The sequence below is a fragment of the Panthera onca genome, chromosome A1, assembly GCF_046562875.1.
Source record: "Panthera onca isolate mPanOnc1 chromosome A1, mPanOnc1 haplotype 2, whole genome shotgun sequence".
In the NCBI taxonomy this organism is placed as follows: domain Eukaryota; kingdom Metazoa; phylum Chordata; class Mammalia; order Carnivora; family Felidae; genus Panthera; species Panthera onca.
Window position 1 is genome coordinate 125,054,854 of NC_138339.1, and position 17,731 is coordinate 125,072,584.

A 17,731-nucleotide genomic window follows, 5' to 3' on the forward strand; every position below is an offset into this window, starting at 1 on the left:
CCGCTCACACTCTGTCTCTCTCTCCTTCAAAAATAAATAAACATTAAAAAAAATTTAAAAAAAAAAAAAAAAGGATGAGATTGTGCAATTTGAGAATACATGGATGGACCTAGAGGGTACTATGCTAAATGAAGGAAGTCAGGCCGAGAAAGACAAATGATTCCACTCATGAATGAATCAAAAATAAATAAATAAATAAATAAAAAGTGGAATCAGGGGCGCCTGGGTGGCGCAGTCGGTTAAGCGTCCGACTTCAGCCAGGTCGCGATCTCGCGGTCCGTGAGTTCGAGCCCCGCGTCGGGCTCTGGGCTGATGGCTCAGAGCCTGGAGCCTGCTTCTGATTCTGTGTCTCCCTCTCTCTCTGACCCTCCCCCGTTCATGCTCTGTCTCTCTCTGTCCCAAAAATAAATAAAAAAAAAATAAAAAAATAAAAAAAAAAAAGTGGAATCAGACCTATAAATACAGAGAACAAACTGATGGTTGCCACAGAGGTCCTTTTTATGAATGTCTTGAAGGAATTTAATATTCTTAGAGTATTGTCAGACCTAATATTCTCCTGACATTAGATCATATAACATTAAATATTTTTAAATCATTGAAATGACAACATGATATGAAGAAATATATTCTGGAAGGTCAATTCCCTTTTAAAAATAACAGTGATGGGGGCACCTGGGTGACTCAGTTGGTTGAGCGTCTGACTTCGGCTCAGGTCACGATCTCGCGGTCCGTGAGTTCAAGCCCCGCGTCGGGCTCTGTGCTGACAGCTCAGAGCCTGGAGCCTGTTTCGGATTCTGTGTCTCCCTCTCTCTCTGCCCCTCCCCCGTTCATGCTCTGTCTCTCTCTGTCTCAAAAATAAATAAACATTAAAAAAATAAATAAAAAAATAAAAAAATAAAAATAACAGTGATGTATGAAAATGGTATCCTTTTTGTTATCTGTCATAGTAAATGAGTGGAATTCTGGCCAATTCTACCAAATTTCAGGAATTTTCAGAGAACCAGAATACAATAAAATATAGGCAACACTACAAACTACTCTGAGTATAATTTAATTCTTTTGATTCATAAATAATTTTTAAGGACTTGGGATGTTTCATGCAAATGAATTTTCCAGAAAATTGAAACAGACCTATGAATGCCAAAGGATTTTTTTGCCAGAACATTTTTAAAAATAAAAGTAGCAGATGTTTAAGGCAAAAATTCTAAAAATTTAGAGCATACAGAAAGTATAAAGTGAAAAGTAGAAGTTGACCCTTTCCAGTCTCCAATTTCTATTACTAAGTTTCTTAGTATCCTTCCAGGTATGTAATTATACACATATACAGTTTTGTGTATAATTTTATTATTTCATAAATGCAGTCATACTATATATATTATACCTTGCTTTTCTACTTAATATATTTGTGTTATCATTTGATAGCAGCACATAAAAATCTATTGTTTAAATTCCTACATAGAATTTTTTATGTGATTTATAATATTTATCAATTCACTGTTGAAGAATATTGGAGTTGTTAAAACCATATTTAAGTGAGCATCTTTTTTTTTTTAATTTTTATTTTAAGTAGACTCCACACCCATTGTGGGGTTTGAACTCATGACCTTGAGATCAGGAGTCACATGCTTTTCCAAAAAAGCCAATCAGGCACCCCTTAAGTGAGCATCTTTATAAACACACCTTTGCATACTTTTCTAGGTATATCTGTAGTAGTGGAGTTACAAGGGGGAGTAAAGCACATACATTTCACATTTTAATAGTTATGCCTCATTGTCCTGTATGAAATAGTATATCCTTAATATTTACTTGAGAATAACTTCCTTATAATCCTCATATGTGGTATCTCATTTTTTCATAGACTTGTATTTATTTATTTTTGTTTATTTATTTTGAGAGAGAGAGAGAGAGAGAGCGGGGAAGGGGCAGAGAGAGAGGGAGAAAGAATCCTAAGCAGGCTTTACACTGTCAGTGCAGAGCCTGATGCGGGGCTCGAACTCATGAGCTATGAGATCACGACCTGAGCTCAAGTCAGACGCTTAACCAACTGAGCAACCCAGGTGTCCCTAGACTTGTATTTCTTTAATCATAAATGAAGTGGTACATGTTTTGTGTGTTTTTTGATCACTTTTGCTTTTTCCTCTTGTAAAATGCCTGTTGAGAAATACAGTCTTCCAATCTGACCATAGAATATTAGCAATGTATTTTTATATTGCTTTTATAATTAGACTTTTACAATTAGATTTCAGTCAACGTGAATGTTTAACAGATAATTTTTTAGAATCTTGAGATTATTCTCCCTTATTATTTTTTTATCAAATATGTTGTCATAGTAAATATCTAACACTGAGATGATGACATTTGGTCTTTACTGTTTGATTTAATGTACAGTTGCACCTTATCCAGACTTAAGCCTAATTTGAGCCTCATGCAAGTTTGGAAAATTCCTATAGAGGGAAGTTCCAGAATAAAAGGATGGTAGCGTTGGAATTGTGATAGTTGACTTCGCTTACTCCCTTCTCTGTCAAAACAGTACATACTTTCCACCCATTTTGGTGAGAAATAATCTTGGAAATAAGTTTGTACCCATGGGTATAATTCTGTATGTTTAGGGTATATGCCTTTTTTTTCTTTTCTTTTTTTTTGGTGATACTTGCAGTTTCTACCACACTGTGGCTGCTAAGGAATTGTTCAAGAAAAACAACAATAATGCTGGTATTTGGTTTGTCATTTGTGGCTCAGGGCATCAGTGGGACATAGAGCAGAATTCTTGCTGAGAAATATGATCCTAACTTGATGCTAATTTTATCTTTGTGGTGCAGCTTTTAAATATGAGGACAGCTGGTGTTGGATAAATCTGTCCTCACAAGCTGTATGAGATGGAAATAAAATTAAATATTTGGGGTTAAATCCAAATGCAAAAATGTGGAAATGACTGATGAATATTTTGATATTTCACTTTCTGCATATCAATAAGAAAGATACTCTCTATTCGTTGTGAATTCCTACCAACAGTCCTATTTGAAGCTTAAAATAAGCAGAATGTGAGCATTAAGGTCTACATTTCATGAAAGGAAAAGCTTAATTCTTGTTTTTTACCCTATTCTCCACCCTGCTGATAAAAATGATAGACTCTACATACCTATTTTTGTTAGCAACCTCTTTGTCTTTCTCCCTTGCATAAAAGATTGCTACCAATGAAACAGGCCCCTACTTCCACTTGGGTTGGGATAGTAATTCTCTGTGGTCTCTGAAAGTTTGCAAATGATGGGAACCCCAAACTCCTAGTAGATTCTCCTCCAGATGACTAAATGTCTTGCTGATTGCTAAGGGATAAATAAGGGTGGTGAGCTCAGAAAACAGTCAGGTTGCTGGCTTTTCTTCAGCTGACTGGATTACTAAGGTAGAAAAGCACTAAAAATAAATCAGGGCACAAATTCTCCTGCCAGGGGTTGAGTATTGAGATAACTGGTCTTGACTGGTGTTGACATCATCTCTTCTTCTAATGTACTGTGCAAATAAGAACCAGAGTGAGAAACAGATTTGGCCACGGACTAGTGTTGGCACAAGTTTATAGCCTTGTCCTTATACACTTTCTGTTACTTCTTGTCCGGCTCAGTTAATTAGTTCTTCCAGCTCCTCTAGGAGATAGCTAAATACATCAAGGTGAGAACTTGAAACCAAACTTGGGGCCAATCTCGGGAAGTCACTTGATCTCTTCTAGTTTCAGATATATCTATGCTAGGTCTCTTACACATCAGTTGGGTTTCAGGGTTTCCCCCAGGAGGTCAGATTCTACCAGAATTGGAAAGGTAGGATGATCTCTCAGGAACTCAGTTCTAGGACCTGCAGATTTCACAACAATACAAGTTACCTGACACGGAGTAAAGATTATTCTTACTGCTGAATTTCTGTTTCTCATGTTGCTTCAGATGTCCTGAGCAGAGCTTTGCTAGTCAGAATTAATCTGTGAATCTCCTTTGAACTTAAACGGAGGGGAAATCCATTTAAATCCCTACCTTCTTTATATCTATCCCTACCCTTAAAATATTTTTTTTAATGTTTTATTTATTTTTGAGAGAGACAGACAGACAGACAGGCAGACACAGTATGCGTTGGGGAGGGGCAGAGAGAGAGGGAGACATAGAATCCAAAGCAGGCTCTAGACTCTGAGCTGTCAGCACAGAGCCTGACACGGGGCTAGAACTCACTAACCGTGAAATGATGACCTGAGTCAAAGTCAGATGTTTAACTGACTGAGTCACCCAGGCGCCCCAATATATCTATCCCTACTCTTTTTTAGTTTTATAGAAAGTTGCGTTATTGGTGCAGCCACTCTGGAAAACAGTGTGGAGGTTCCTCAGAAAATTAAAAATAGACCTACCCTATGACCCAGCAATAGCACTGCTAGGAATTTACCCAAGGGATACAGGAGTGCTGATGCATAGGGGCACTTGTACCCCAATGTTTATAGCAGCACTCTCAACAATAGCCAAATTATGGAAAGAGCCTAAATGTCCATCCACTGATGAATGGATAAAGAAATTGTGGTTTATATACACAATGGAGTACTACATGGCAATGAGAAAGAACGAAATATGGCCCTTTGTAGCAACGTGGATGGAACTGGAGAGTGTGATGCTAAGTGAAATAAGCCATATAGAGAAAGACAGATACCATATGTTTTCACTCTTATGTGGATCCTGAGAAACTTAATAGAAACCCATGGGGGAGGGGAAGGAAAAAAAAAAAAAGAGGTTAGAGTGGGAGAGAGCCAAAGCATAAGAGACTCTTAAAAACTGAGAACAAACTGAGGGTTGATGGGGGTGGGAGGGAGGGGAGGGTGGATGATGGGTATTGAGGAGGGCATCTTTTGGGATGAGCACTGGGTGTTGTATGGAAACCAATTTGACAATAAATTTCATATATTGAAAAAAAAAAAGAATCAAATCAGATATATTAAAAAAAAAAGTTGCCTTTAATGGGAGTAATACTATCTCCCACTGATTAAGTAGTTGATACTCAAAAAACACTTCCACACTTTTATCTTGTGACCTTCAGAACAAGTCTGTAAGGTAGGCAGATGTTATTATACCCTTGTTAACTGCTGGATTCAGTAAAGCTAACAGATTCAGACCTTGGCAGAGGTTGGTATTAAGCCCTGGGAGCTCTGGGATTTCTTAGTCCACTCAGCAAGGTCTAGTCTGACCCAGGACCCTCTCTCCAAGTCTGGAGGTTTGTTCTATTTTTTAAAAAATAGTTTATTTAAATATGTCCATAAAAGGGTATTCTCATTAAAGAAGAGTTGAAAATATGGCAGAGAAGTCCGAGAGAAAAATCAACTACATACCTAGTACTCAGAAACACATTCCTTGGGTTTACTTAGGTTTTTGACTGTATCTATGGGATGGAAAGAGAGATCAAATAGATATTCAGTAATGCTTATTCTGTTTCCACCTGTTTCCCTGCATGGAGCATAATGTATGTCATAGACATTTTAGTCTAGCCTCCTCCCGGGGTACCTCACAGGTAGGTAGGTATTGACTCTAGACCTTCCAGGCTGAGCTCTAAATGCTGAATCAACAGCTCACTGCCATCCTGGTAGATATCAGCTATTCACTGTTCTCCTTTTGTTACTCTTCTCTTTTTTTCTACTAAGCTTATTTCCTTTCCCTCTGGCTATATCAGTATAGTTTGTCTTGCTTGTTCCCTACAGTATATCATTTCCAGCCCTAAAATCACCAGTAGCAGTGGGGGCAGATCTTTCTTCAAATTCTGCCTGGCTTCCCCTGGGCAGAGTTAGGGGCCCAGGTAGCATTGAAGAGAATGAGAGCGTTGTTCTTTCTCTGGTCTCCCATGTACCCAGCTTGGCACTCAGAAGGTACATCTGACCAAAGAGGAGTGCTGGGACCTGTAGGCACGTTAACTCCAGATGTTTGGACCCAAGAAATAGTAAATTGCAATGTAGCTTTCAGTCCCCTCCTGCATTTTTTTTAGTACTTTAAGAATAGACACTAGGTAAGTGTTTACTGACAAGTGTGTGAGTGAGTGAGTGAGCGAGTGAATGAGTGTATTTGGTCCTGAGAGTAGAGGTGGGAAGCCCCTGAGCTTACTTCCTATAAATTGAAAGCACCAGGAATGCATTCTCTGTCCTACACCCAAAGAACTTTAGTTTTCCTCATCTGTAGCATCAGTATGATATGAGAAAACCCAGCCAACCAGCAGCCTTGGTGTCAGAGGTACTCACAGCTTCCACGTTGTCTGCTTTGCAGGTCCTGGTGTCCCCATAAAAAACACCCCTTGAGGCTGGATTTGTTTGAGGTAGATCCCTGCTCTCTGGCAAGGAGGGGCATAAACTGGAATGACAGCTGTGTGCGAAGAGGCTAGGGGATCAACTGGAAGGGATGGGGAAGGGTCTCCCTATTCTGCTCTATTTGGTGCAGCCCCGGCTTTCAACTAACCATACTTGGGGAGTGTGCATGCTTGTGTGTGTCCTCCCAACAAAGGGACCAAAAATATGTGACCCTGAGTTAACCACTAATAATTATACATTGAATCTAAATGAAAATGAGAAAAAGGCAGGGCAGAAGCCAAAGTCTCATGGTAAGTAAAGCATTTTTAGCTGGAATGTAAAGAATTTTGGTATTGGCATTTCAGGGAAATTCAAGCTGCCTTTTCCCTCAATCCAAAAGACAGGAGGTAGCTCACAGTTGCTTGGGTCTGGATTACAATTTTACTGATTTGAGAAATCTAATAATAATCTTAGCATTGGCTTTGATGGAAGATCTGTGCAGGATTGTAGATCTTTATGGAAAATTATTTTTTTATTGAAAAAAACCATTTTTTTCTTGTAAGCGAGACTTCTGTGTTTTTTTTTTTTTTTTTTTTAATGTTTACTTATTTTTGAGACAGAGACAGAGTGTGAGCAGGGGAGGGGCATAGAGGGGGGAGACACAGAATTTGAAACAGGCTCCAGGCTCAGAGCTGTCAGCAAAGAGTCCAACATGGGGCTTGATCCCATGGCTGATGAGATCATGACCTGAGCCGAAGTTGGACGCTTAACTGACTGAGCCACCCAGGCACCCCTGAAGACTTCTGTTTTACACACTTGTGGTGGATGTGCTTTTGTTTGTGTGTTGCATTGATCAATACCCTTAAATACAATAAAAATAACTTAGGCCCAATAAGTAGAGAAACTTGATGTTATCATGAGTAAGCAGAATACTTCCTGACAAGTATAGACTTCATTGTCTGTAATAAATTATATGATTAAATATAATTTAATCAAAGCAACCTTTGATTGAGGACCTACTGTGTGCTCAGTACTGGGGAGCTAGAGAATCCTGTAGAAGAGCTAGCATGAGGAAGAAGCATGAATTTCATACTGCATTTACAGTAAACTAAGTGTATCCTGAATGCAATGCTTAGTAATTCTCAGTTACACTGAGTAAGTGACCCTTAAATAAGTAATACAGGGTTGCTGCAATACAGTAAACTAAGTGCAATTGGTCACAGACCCTCTTCCCCGCCAATGATACAAGAATTTTAAAAGCCATTCAACTCAACCAGTGTTTTTTGAACATCTCATGGAGGGCAACTATTTTGTTTTGTTTCATAGTTGCAGACTACTTCTCCCTCTGGTTCCAGTCAGTTTAAAAATGAAATGATGCTTGTTGGTCATGACAGAACGGGAGGGGAAGTCATATTTCTGGTAATAGTGCAAAAAGGCAAATTATCCTGGAGTGGTTAATTAGAAGTACGGTCTTCTTCATCAAGAAAGGCGTGTCCCAGAAGAGAAGTAATTTATGTGATGTGATCATGAGTGCTGATGGCTTGAAGGGCTCTGTTACCTGTAGGAATCTCTAACTCAGCATCTGGCCGTTGGAAACTGGTTGTTGTCAAGCTGTCAAAGATTAAGACAGGCTTGGGGCACCTGGATGGCTCAGTTGGTTAAGCATCTAACTCTGGCTCAGGTCATGATCTCACGGTTTGTGAGTTTGAACCTCACATTGGGCTTGTAGAGCCCACTTTGGATCCTTTGTCCCCTTCTCCCTCTGCCCCCTCTTCCACTTGTTCTCTCTCTCTTTCTCAAAAACAAATAAACATTAAAAAAAAAAATCCAGACAGGCTTTAAGTCTTCTAAGCCAATTGCTCTTTAAAAAAAGTTGTTGTTGTTGTTGTTTTAAATAAACAAGGACCTGAAGTCCAAGAAAGAGAAGCCATTTGATAAGGTAGTAAATTACCTTGAATGCCAGAAGAATGTCAGGAAAAAATTTGAAATCTGGGGAAAAAAAAATCACTGAGTATCTTTTAGAATGCTAGGCATTGACTAGTGCATCCTTCCAAATTATCCAGTTTATCTTTCATTGTCTTTGAGCTGTTGAAGCTCCCTAAATTTGCAGAAAACGGAGGATAATGCCTACTGTTGTCTATATAAAAACAATCAAATTTTGTCTTGTGGGGATGCAGTTGATCACCGCCCCCTGCCACTGCTTTCCCCAAGAAGCTAGTTTTGTATCTCTTAACAAATTCATTTCATTGTTTCTGCCTACCTCTTAAACCAGTTTTTAATGTTTTACTGGTTATCTTTAATGGGTTAAATAAACCTTTGTCATGTGTTCATTTTCTGTTTGTATGACAGTCATACTTTTACCTTAAAAAATTATCCTCTAGAAGGAAGAAACTAGGATTTTAGAAAGAACATTCTGTTCTTTCCTTCACTGTGAATAGAGGCCTTGTTTGCATGGGGTATCTGAGACAGCTAGACAATTGCTTGTAATTTTTTTCTTATGCTTTTATATATGTTTATAGGACATGTGGACAATATCTTTTTTAAAAAAGTTACTGAGACCAGTTTTATGTAATCTAAAATGAATCTTTTATATTTTTAGAACATTGGTTATAAAACTATTTTAAAGGGGACAAATCAGTGACATTTAGTACATTCACAACTATATCTCTCTCTAGTTGCAAACTCCAAAGTAAAACACTTTATCTATTAAGCAGTTTCTCCCTATTCCTGTTTCTTTATAGCCTTTGGCATCCTCTAATCCGCATTCTGTGTCTATGCATTTATCTCTTCTAGATATTTCATATAAATGTACTCTTTCGACCTTTTGTATCTGTCTTCTTAGTGTAATATACTGGATCCATGTGGTAGCAAACATCAGTAATCCACTTCTGGATTGAATAATGTTGGATTGTATGTATATACTACACTTTGTTTATCCATTCATCCATTAATGGATATTGGGGTTGTTTCTACCTCTTGGCTGTTGTGAATAGTGTTGCTGTCAACATACATGTACATCTCACTTGTGGAAGTACCTGTTTTCAGTTCTTTTTGGTATATATCTAGAAGTGGAATTATGGCATCATATGGTAGGTAATTGTTAACTTTTGCAGCATCATATAGTAGATATATTTAACTTTTGAAGAACTACCAAATTGTTTTCCACAGAGACTACTGTACCTGCCTACCAGCAATGTATGAGGGTTCCAGTTTGTCCACATCCTCTCCAGCTGTTGTTCTTTTCCATGTAAAAAGTGAATAGCCACCCTAGTAGGTGTGAAGTGAACCTCATCTTGGTTTTGATTTGCATTTCACTAAAAACTAAGGATGTTGAATATGCTTGTCAGTCATGTGGAATTAAAAAAAATTTTTTTTTAAGTTTTTTTAAAATTTATTTTTGACAAAAAGAGAGACAGAGTGTGAGCAGGGGAGGGACGGAGAGAGAGAGACAGGCACACAGAATCTGAAGCAGACTCCAGGCTCTGAGCTGTCAACACAGAGCCCTACGTGGGGCTCGAACCTGTAAACCACAAGATCATGACCCGAGCTGAAGTTGGCTGTTGAACTGACTCAGCCACCCAGGCACCCCTCGTGTGGAATTTCTTTAAACAGTACATCATTATTTGTTTTTCATTAAAATGTTTTTATTTATTTTTGAGGGAGGAGGGAGGGGCAGAGAGAGAGGGAGGCAGAGGATCTGAAGTGGGCTGTATGCTGACAGCAGAGAGAATGCTGGGCTCACACTCATGAACCGCAAGATTATGACCTGAGCCAAAGTCAGATGCTTAACCACCCAGGTGCCCCAGTGCATCATTTTTTGAATATGCTAGGAAATGTGGCTATTGAAAAGAAATTTTTGATAACTCCCATTGTAATACAAGTAATTATCCCCCAGTTTATGTTTCTTAATTTAAGATTGTGTACATTAAATTTTATCAGATGATTCTACAGAGAACGTTACGTTTTTTGAACATAAATTGGAGAGGATTTTCTTCACCCCTTATATGATGCTATTTACAAGGTTTTTTCACAGATCATGCTTGAACCTTCCACAGCATCAAGCAAGTGCTATTAAGGAACTCAGAAAAATATTGCCATGGTGATAATGTCTGTCCTTGTGAAACACTACTGTGTGAGCTGTTTTATACTCTAAAATCTTGCTTGGAGCTTTTAGTTTGTAAGATTTATTTGCTGATAGGCTTTTTAAACGTGGATATACAGTGTATTTTTAATAATAATGATTACAACAAGTAGCATTTATTGAACATTTTTTAGGGACCATACTCCGTACTAGGCATTTTATTTGGATATATCCTTTAATCCTAGTAGAATTTTAGCTTTGCAGCGTATGATCTTTTATTTCTTGTCCATTGCTGTATCCCAGGCATCTATCATAGTACCTGCTTAAGAGTAAGTGTTCAACAAATGTTATTGAATGAATAAACACCCTTTGAGGTAGTTTCTGTGATTATCTTCCTTTTTCAAATGAGAAAGCTGAGGCTAAGAAATGTAAAGCAGTTTTTCCTAAGATCATACAGATGGCCAGTGGCAGAGCCCAAATCAGAGCCCAAGCAGCCTACTCTAGAGTCTAGACTAAACTAACTACCTTTTAAACCACAGCATTCAGAACAGCACTTTCACCCTTTTGTTCCACATTCTATAGGGTGGCCAGGTATTTTTCTCAAACAAAGAAGCAGCAATTAAATTCATTTCATTTCAAGAAAATATTTGTTAATGGCCATCTGTGTGCCTAGACATTGTTGAATGTAATATTGAGAACTGGGAGATAAGAAAAGGAGATTCTTTTATGGGATCTGACACTAGCTGCGTGACCTTGAACAAATAACATACTCTGTCTAGACTTTCAGCTCCTCATGTGTAAAATGGAAAAGATGGACTAGATGATCTAAGCAATAAAATATAACTTTAAGAAATAGCATGGACAAGGCTACATTGAACTTGCTTGCTGGGGATGGGATCGTGGGTGGTGGGAGATGTCATTGGTTTATATATCTTAATCTTTAATCTAGAAGGAATGAAAAAGAGGAAAGGCAACAAAATGGTAAATATATGATGGCAGTGCTAGAGTGTATCATGTAGAAGAGAAAATAAAAACAATTATCCAAGTAAAAAGGAAGTGTCAGCTCACCTTTAATTTTGAGAAATGAAATTTACTTCTATCCTGGCCCTTACCTTTGAGAAGTATAGTAGCCTGAAGTTATTTAATATTTTATACTTTTCGACACTTCGTGCCCTGTAAATCTGCTGAGAAGTAGTTTGGGGATATTTGGAAAAATCAAGGGCTTGGCCAAGATTATACAGTTGTTTAGTGATTCTTGATTATTTATTTATAAAAAGTTAAATTTTTAAAAATGTATTTATTGTGAGAGAGAAAGAGAGAGAATGAGAATATGTGCAAGCTGGGGAGGGGCAGAGAGAAGGAGAGAGAAGATTATAAGCAGGCTCTGTGCTATCAACATAGGGGCCAAAGCGAGGCTTAAACTCACAAACCATGAGATTTTGACCTGAGGTGAAATCAAGAGTTAGTTGCTTAACTGAGTGAGCCACCCAGGTGCCTCATCACTTTTAAATACCCTAGTCTGTCTTACCATGAAATTTGAAGGAAATGTCCAATTACTATTTTTTAATATTGTAAAATTTTCTCTTTAATTTGCTTAATTAAAAAGTCTATATGCCTCATTATAGTTTTTCCTTGGCTTTCTAGGAGTGGAGGATATTGTCTAATAAAACAGATAATAGTAGGATAGCAGAACTTGAAAAACAATGTGTTAATTTTTAAGGAAAAAAATCTTACAGATAAAACACACTTTTAAAGGCTCACTTGTTTTATATTTTAAATTTGGTTGAATGATTATGCTTTTTATTCTGCAAAGTTTAGCCAGTAAGTACACTAAACACCATTAGATGCCTGATGTGTACAAAGCACTACCCTAGATGCCAAAGAAATTTAAATATGATCCTTGTCCTCAATCTTATAAACATTATGAAACCTCTACAACCAACCACATCATGTGATAGAATATTATGAATACCTTGAGCGAAATCTAAAGTGTTAAGTCAAGAAGATGCCCCTTAAAGGGGCACCTGGATGGCTCAATCAGTTGAGCATTCGACTCTGATTTTGACTCAGATTATGATCTCATGATTCATGAGATCAACCCCACATCACACTCTGCACTGATAGTGCTTAGTCTGCTTGGGATTCTCTCTCCCTGTCTCTCTGCCCCTCCCCCACTTATGAGCATGTTCTCTCTCTCCCTCTCTCTCTCAAAATAAGTAAACTTAAAAAAAAAAAAAAGATACCCCATTCAGCTACAGTGGTTGAAAAAAGCTTCACGAGGGGTGCCTGGGTGGCTCAGTTGGTTAAGCGTCTTACTTCTCAGGTCATGATCTCTCGGTTTATGAGTTTGAGCCTGTGTTGGGCTCTGTGCTGACAGCTCAGAGCCTGGAGTCTGCTTCAGATTTTGTGTCTCTCTCTCTGCTTCTCCCCTGCTCACATTCTGTCTCTCTCTCTCTCAAAAATAAAACATTAGAAAAGAAAAAAAAAACTTCATGGAAGAGGGGATACTGAAACCAAGTGTTGAAGGATGTATATATTAAGTGTGAAGGTGAGGTAGTTGGGGGAGGGATATTAATAGGTAGAGAGAATAGTTCGAACACAGGCTCAGAAGGAAATTTAGGATGCATTTGGGGAACTGTAAGTATTTCATGGGAATAGAAGTGAATTGGAAGTTGTAAATAAGTTTGTACTCCCTGATAAAAAACTGTTAGAAAGATTCATCCAACATTGGTTTCCTGCATGTCTATCAATGTTTCTTTCCCATTCCTGCCCCACTCCAAATAAAACAAAATAATAGACAGTTAATTTCTTCATGTAACAAATATTAAGTACCTGCTCTATCCCAGATGCTTTGCTAGGAGCATAAGCTCTAAAGATAAACTAGACACAGCCCTTGTCCTCAAGTAGGCCACAGACCGGGAGGGAAGACCAACTCTTAGTTAGAAAAGGGATACATATAAAGTGCCCATTTTATCTGAAATGGGGCCACCTTGAAAAAGAATGATCTTGGCTGAGCTGGGCTGATGGCTTGAGCTCTGTTTTTAGCCCTTGGGAGCAACCTCAGGATGTGTGGAATACCAGAAGAACAGCTGCATACTATATTCTGACAATGATGAAAGTGGCACCTCCGTTTTTCCAGAGCCACAGCAATGACTGTCCCTGGAAAGGAGAGCCAAGCTCTTTCTCTCCTGGCTTATGCTGTTGGGCACATTGTTCCATAGAATTTCAGAGGGGAAGTTTCAGAAAGGATATGGAAAGGAAAGGGATAAGAAAATAAACTATCGAGTACTTTGATTTAAAATTATATACAGAATTCAACCATTAGTGTCTCTTAGATGCATCAAGATATAATAATAATAATGATAGATGATAATTACTTTGTGCTAGGCACTATGATAAGGGCTTAACATATATTACCTAATTTAACCCATATAGTAGTCCTAAAAATTTGCTATTACATTCATCACTTTTTAGACTGAGGCTTAAAAGATGAAGTAACTTCCCTACATCACATAGCTCATAAGTGGACATAATGGAAAGTATATTGGGATAAGTTTTATATTTCATATTTTATAGAGAGAGATGAAGCAGAATGATGTCAAGCCAAATTTAGAATCCATATCTCAATTTTATAACTCTTGAACAATTTTTAAGTTATTTTGTAGTAGAAACTTTCAAACATATGTATCAGTTAGCTTCTATGATTACCTATTTGTGGCCAGTCTTATTTTATCTGTACCCACTTGTTCCCTATTATATTCATATGAAGCAAATATTAAACATCATATGATTTCACTTGTAAATATGCCAGAATGTTTCTCTAAAAGATGACTTAAAAATAATCCTAATACCATTACTACACCTAAAATTAATAATGATTCCTTAATACCATCAACTAGTTTGTCTAGTTTGAATGTAAATTTCCAATTGTTTTGTAAGTGTCCTAATTTTTTTCTCACCGTTTATTTGCTTGAGTAAGGATCCAGGTAGGGTCCACACATGATAATACATTGATAAATGTATGTATGTATGTGTGTGTGTGTGTATGTGTGTGTATATATATATAAATATATATACATACATATATACATACATATGTATATACATACATATATATATAAATACATATACATACATATATTTATATATATATGTATGTATTTTTTTGGAGAGAGAGAGAGAGCACAAGTGAGCAAGGGGCAGAGAGACTCCCAGGAGGGGCAGAGGGAGAGAGAGAGAGAGAGAGAGAGAGAGAGAGAGAGAAGCAGGGCTCGCCCAAAGTGGGGCTCATGTTTTACCCAAAGTGGGGAACGTGCTTGCCTGAAGTAGGACATGAGCTCACCAGATGTGGGACTTGAATTCAGGAGCCATGAGATCATGAACTGAGCTGATGTCAGATGCTTAACAACTGAGCCAGCCAGGTGCCTAATACATTTTTATATCTGAAGTCTTTTCATCTACAGCTTGCTTTCCACCTTTTAAATTTTCTTGTAATTTAAATTGTCAAAAAAGCTAGTTGTTTGTCCTACAGAGTTTTCTGAAATTTTGATTTTATTGATTGTATCTCTGTGGTATAGTTTAAGATATTCCTCTGTTTTATGTATTTCCTATAAATTGGTAGTTATATCTAGAGTTTTGATCAGATTCAAATTTGATGTATACTTTTTTGCAGGACTACATCGTAAATGATGATGTGTCGCCAGGAGGCACATAATTTCTGATTATATCTTTCATTGTGATGTAAGCAATCATTGATGCTTAGTGAATTAATTTATTTAGGATTGCAAGGCCTTCCATTTCCAGCCATGATAGAGTATAAGGACCTTCAACAAGTAAAAAACCCAGCAAGATACATAGAACAGTATTTTAGGCATTGGACAGCAGGTATCACATGATTGTAATCTTTAAAGGAAGGCAAATGAGATAATTGGATTCTTATGAAAAATTACAGGACATGCAAAGAAGCAGGATCATACAGTCATAACATGGATAAAATTCAATTACAGAAATAGAATACAGAAATGACAGCATAGAGTAGACAAAGATATTCAAACAGCTATTATAAATATGCTTTACTTGTTAGTGATAGAAGAAAACATGAGTATAACAAGGAGAGAAAATGGAAGATACAAAACAAAAGATACAAATCTAGAAATTAAAAATATTTGTGATGAGAAGTACTTTGGATGGGATTAATAGATTAGACATAGTAGAAGAAAAGATTAGACACTTGAAGGCATAACAATAGAAACTATCCAAAATAAAGCACAGAGAAAAAAGACTGAAGCAAAGCAAAGCAACAATGAATAGAGCATCAGTATGCTGTGGGACAATATCATGTAATTGGAGCTGGAGAAGGGCAGTGACACCAGAAAAATATTTAAGGAAATAATGGCACATAAAAAGGATCTGGAGAACTCTTTCTCTGTTGTGATGACAGATAAGGTTGCTTCTCAGCAGGTAAAGAAGGGTTTCATTATGAACAGTCAGAAAGCTCTAATCTACAGACTGACCCTTTTAGAGGTCTTCTATTTTCTCTCCTTGTTATACTTATGTTTTCTTCTATCACTTTAACAAGTAAAGCATATTTATAATAGCTGTTTGAATATCTTTGTCTACTCTATGCTGTCATTTCTGTATTCTATTTCTGTAATTGAATTTTATCCATGTTATGAATGTATGATCCTGTTTATTTGCATCCCCTGTAATTTTTCATAAGTATTCAGAAATTATGTCATTTCCCTTCCTTTAGATGACCTTATACATGATAGGTACATGTACAAGGCACTGCCTTCCTCTTAGGACCTTAATGGAAAAATTGTGATGTTTGTTTTTTATCTTCCTCTTTTTCCATCCTTGAATCTCTCTTACCCACTCTTTTTTTGGTTGGGGGGGGGATGTTCTGGGTACTTTATTGATGGTATGTGAGAAGGTAGGCCTTCCTAGGCCCCTCATCTTCTTCAGGGGGTCTGGGATGGAAGCTGTAGAATTTGGGAGATTCTTAGTTTGTTGGGGGAATGAATTGGAGCAAGGACTCTCCAGCAGCTTAGGGCCTCTTTCTTCCTCTTGCTTTCTCTGGGACTGGTGGTGTAGGGAACTCTTACTCCTTGAAGGCCGTGTGGACCATAACGTTCACCATCTGGTTGCTGTAGCCAAATTCATTGTCATACCAGGAAATGAGCTTGACAAAATCGTCACTGAGAGCAGTGCCACCCCCAGCATTAAAGTGGAAGAGTGGGTGTCACTGTTAAAGTTGCAGGAAACAACCTGGTCCTCAGTTTAACTCAGGATGCCCTTGCAGGGGACCTCCAATGCCTGCTTCATCACCTTGTTTTTGGCAGCTTTGTCCAGGTGGCAGGTCAGATCCAAGACTGACATGGTGAGGGTGGATACACAGAAGGCCATGCCAATGAGCTTCCCATTAAGTTCTGGCAACACCAGTAGAAGCAGGAATGATGTTCTGGGCAGCCCCTTGGACATCACACCACAGCTTCCCAGAACTGTCGTCCATGGTCTTCTGAGTAGCAGTGATAGCATGGACTATGGTCATGAGTCCCTCCATGAGGCCAAAGTTGTCATGGATGATCTTGATCAGACGGGCCAAACAGTTGATGGTGCAGGAGGCATTGCTGACAATCTTGAGGGAGTTATCATTCTTCTCATGGTTCATGCCTGTCACAGACTTGGAGGCATTAGCAGAAGGGGCAGAGATGATGACCTTCTTGGCCCCACCCTTTACCCTTCTACATGGTGGTGAAGACCCCATGGACTCCACAATATACTCAGCACCAGCATTACCCTATTTGATGTTGATGGGATCTCTCTTCTGGAAGATGGAGATGGGCTTTCCATTGATGACAAGTTTCCTGTTCTCAGCCTTGACTTCTGTTGAATTTTCTGTAGGTGGATTCTTTCTGGAACATACAAACCATGTAGTTGAGGTCAATGAAGGGGTAATTTGTGGTGACAGTATTCAGTTTGCCTGAGTTCAAAGCAGCCCTGGTGACCTCAGGCCCAGTACCGTCGAGTCTGTTTACTCTGACTTCCACCAGTGTGTCTCAGGGATGCAGCTGGCACTGTGCCAGAAGATGCAGCTGTCTAACAGGGAGGAACAGAGAGCCTACTTTAGTCATAAAGTGATTCCTTTCCCATCCTCATTGAATACCCCTACCCAAGGAGGGCCTGCACCCATTTTCTGAGCCACCACCTGGGATCCAGGATCCTTCCAATCCTTCCATTTATCCATGCATCCACCTCCAACCTCCCCTAATGAAATTTTGACCCACTTTGGTGCTGTCAGTTTATATTAAAGGTTAATCCTTGGTAATCAGTTCTAGTGGGTTTCAATGATTTCATGTACA

At 38.2% G+C, this 17,731-nt stretch overlaps 1 protein-coding gene and 1 pseudogene across 3 annotated transcripts in view; one reads left to right on the plus strand and one right to left on the minus strand.

Annotated features, from left to right (window-relative positions):
- Window positions 1-17,731, plus strand: part of KLHL3 (kelch like family member 3) — a 279,419-nt gene that overhangs the window by 39,512 nt on the left and 222,176 nt on the right. The gene's annotated exons all lie outside the window — the stretch shown is intronic.
- Window positions 15,122-17,731, minus strand: part of LOC132681505 (glyceraldehyde-3-phosphate dehydrogenase-like) — a 28,143-nt pseudogene continuing 25,533 nt past the window's right edge. The window contains exon 3 of the transcript XR_013557134.2: window positions 15,122-17,284. The product of XR_013557134.2 is annotated as a glyceraldehyde-3-phosphate dehydrogenase-like (transcript). The remainder of the gene's footprint in view (window positions 17,285-17,731) is intronic.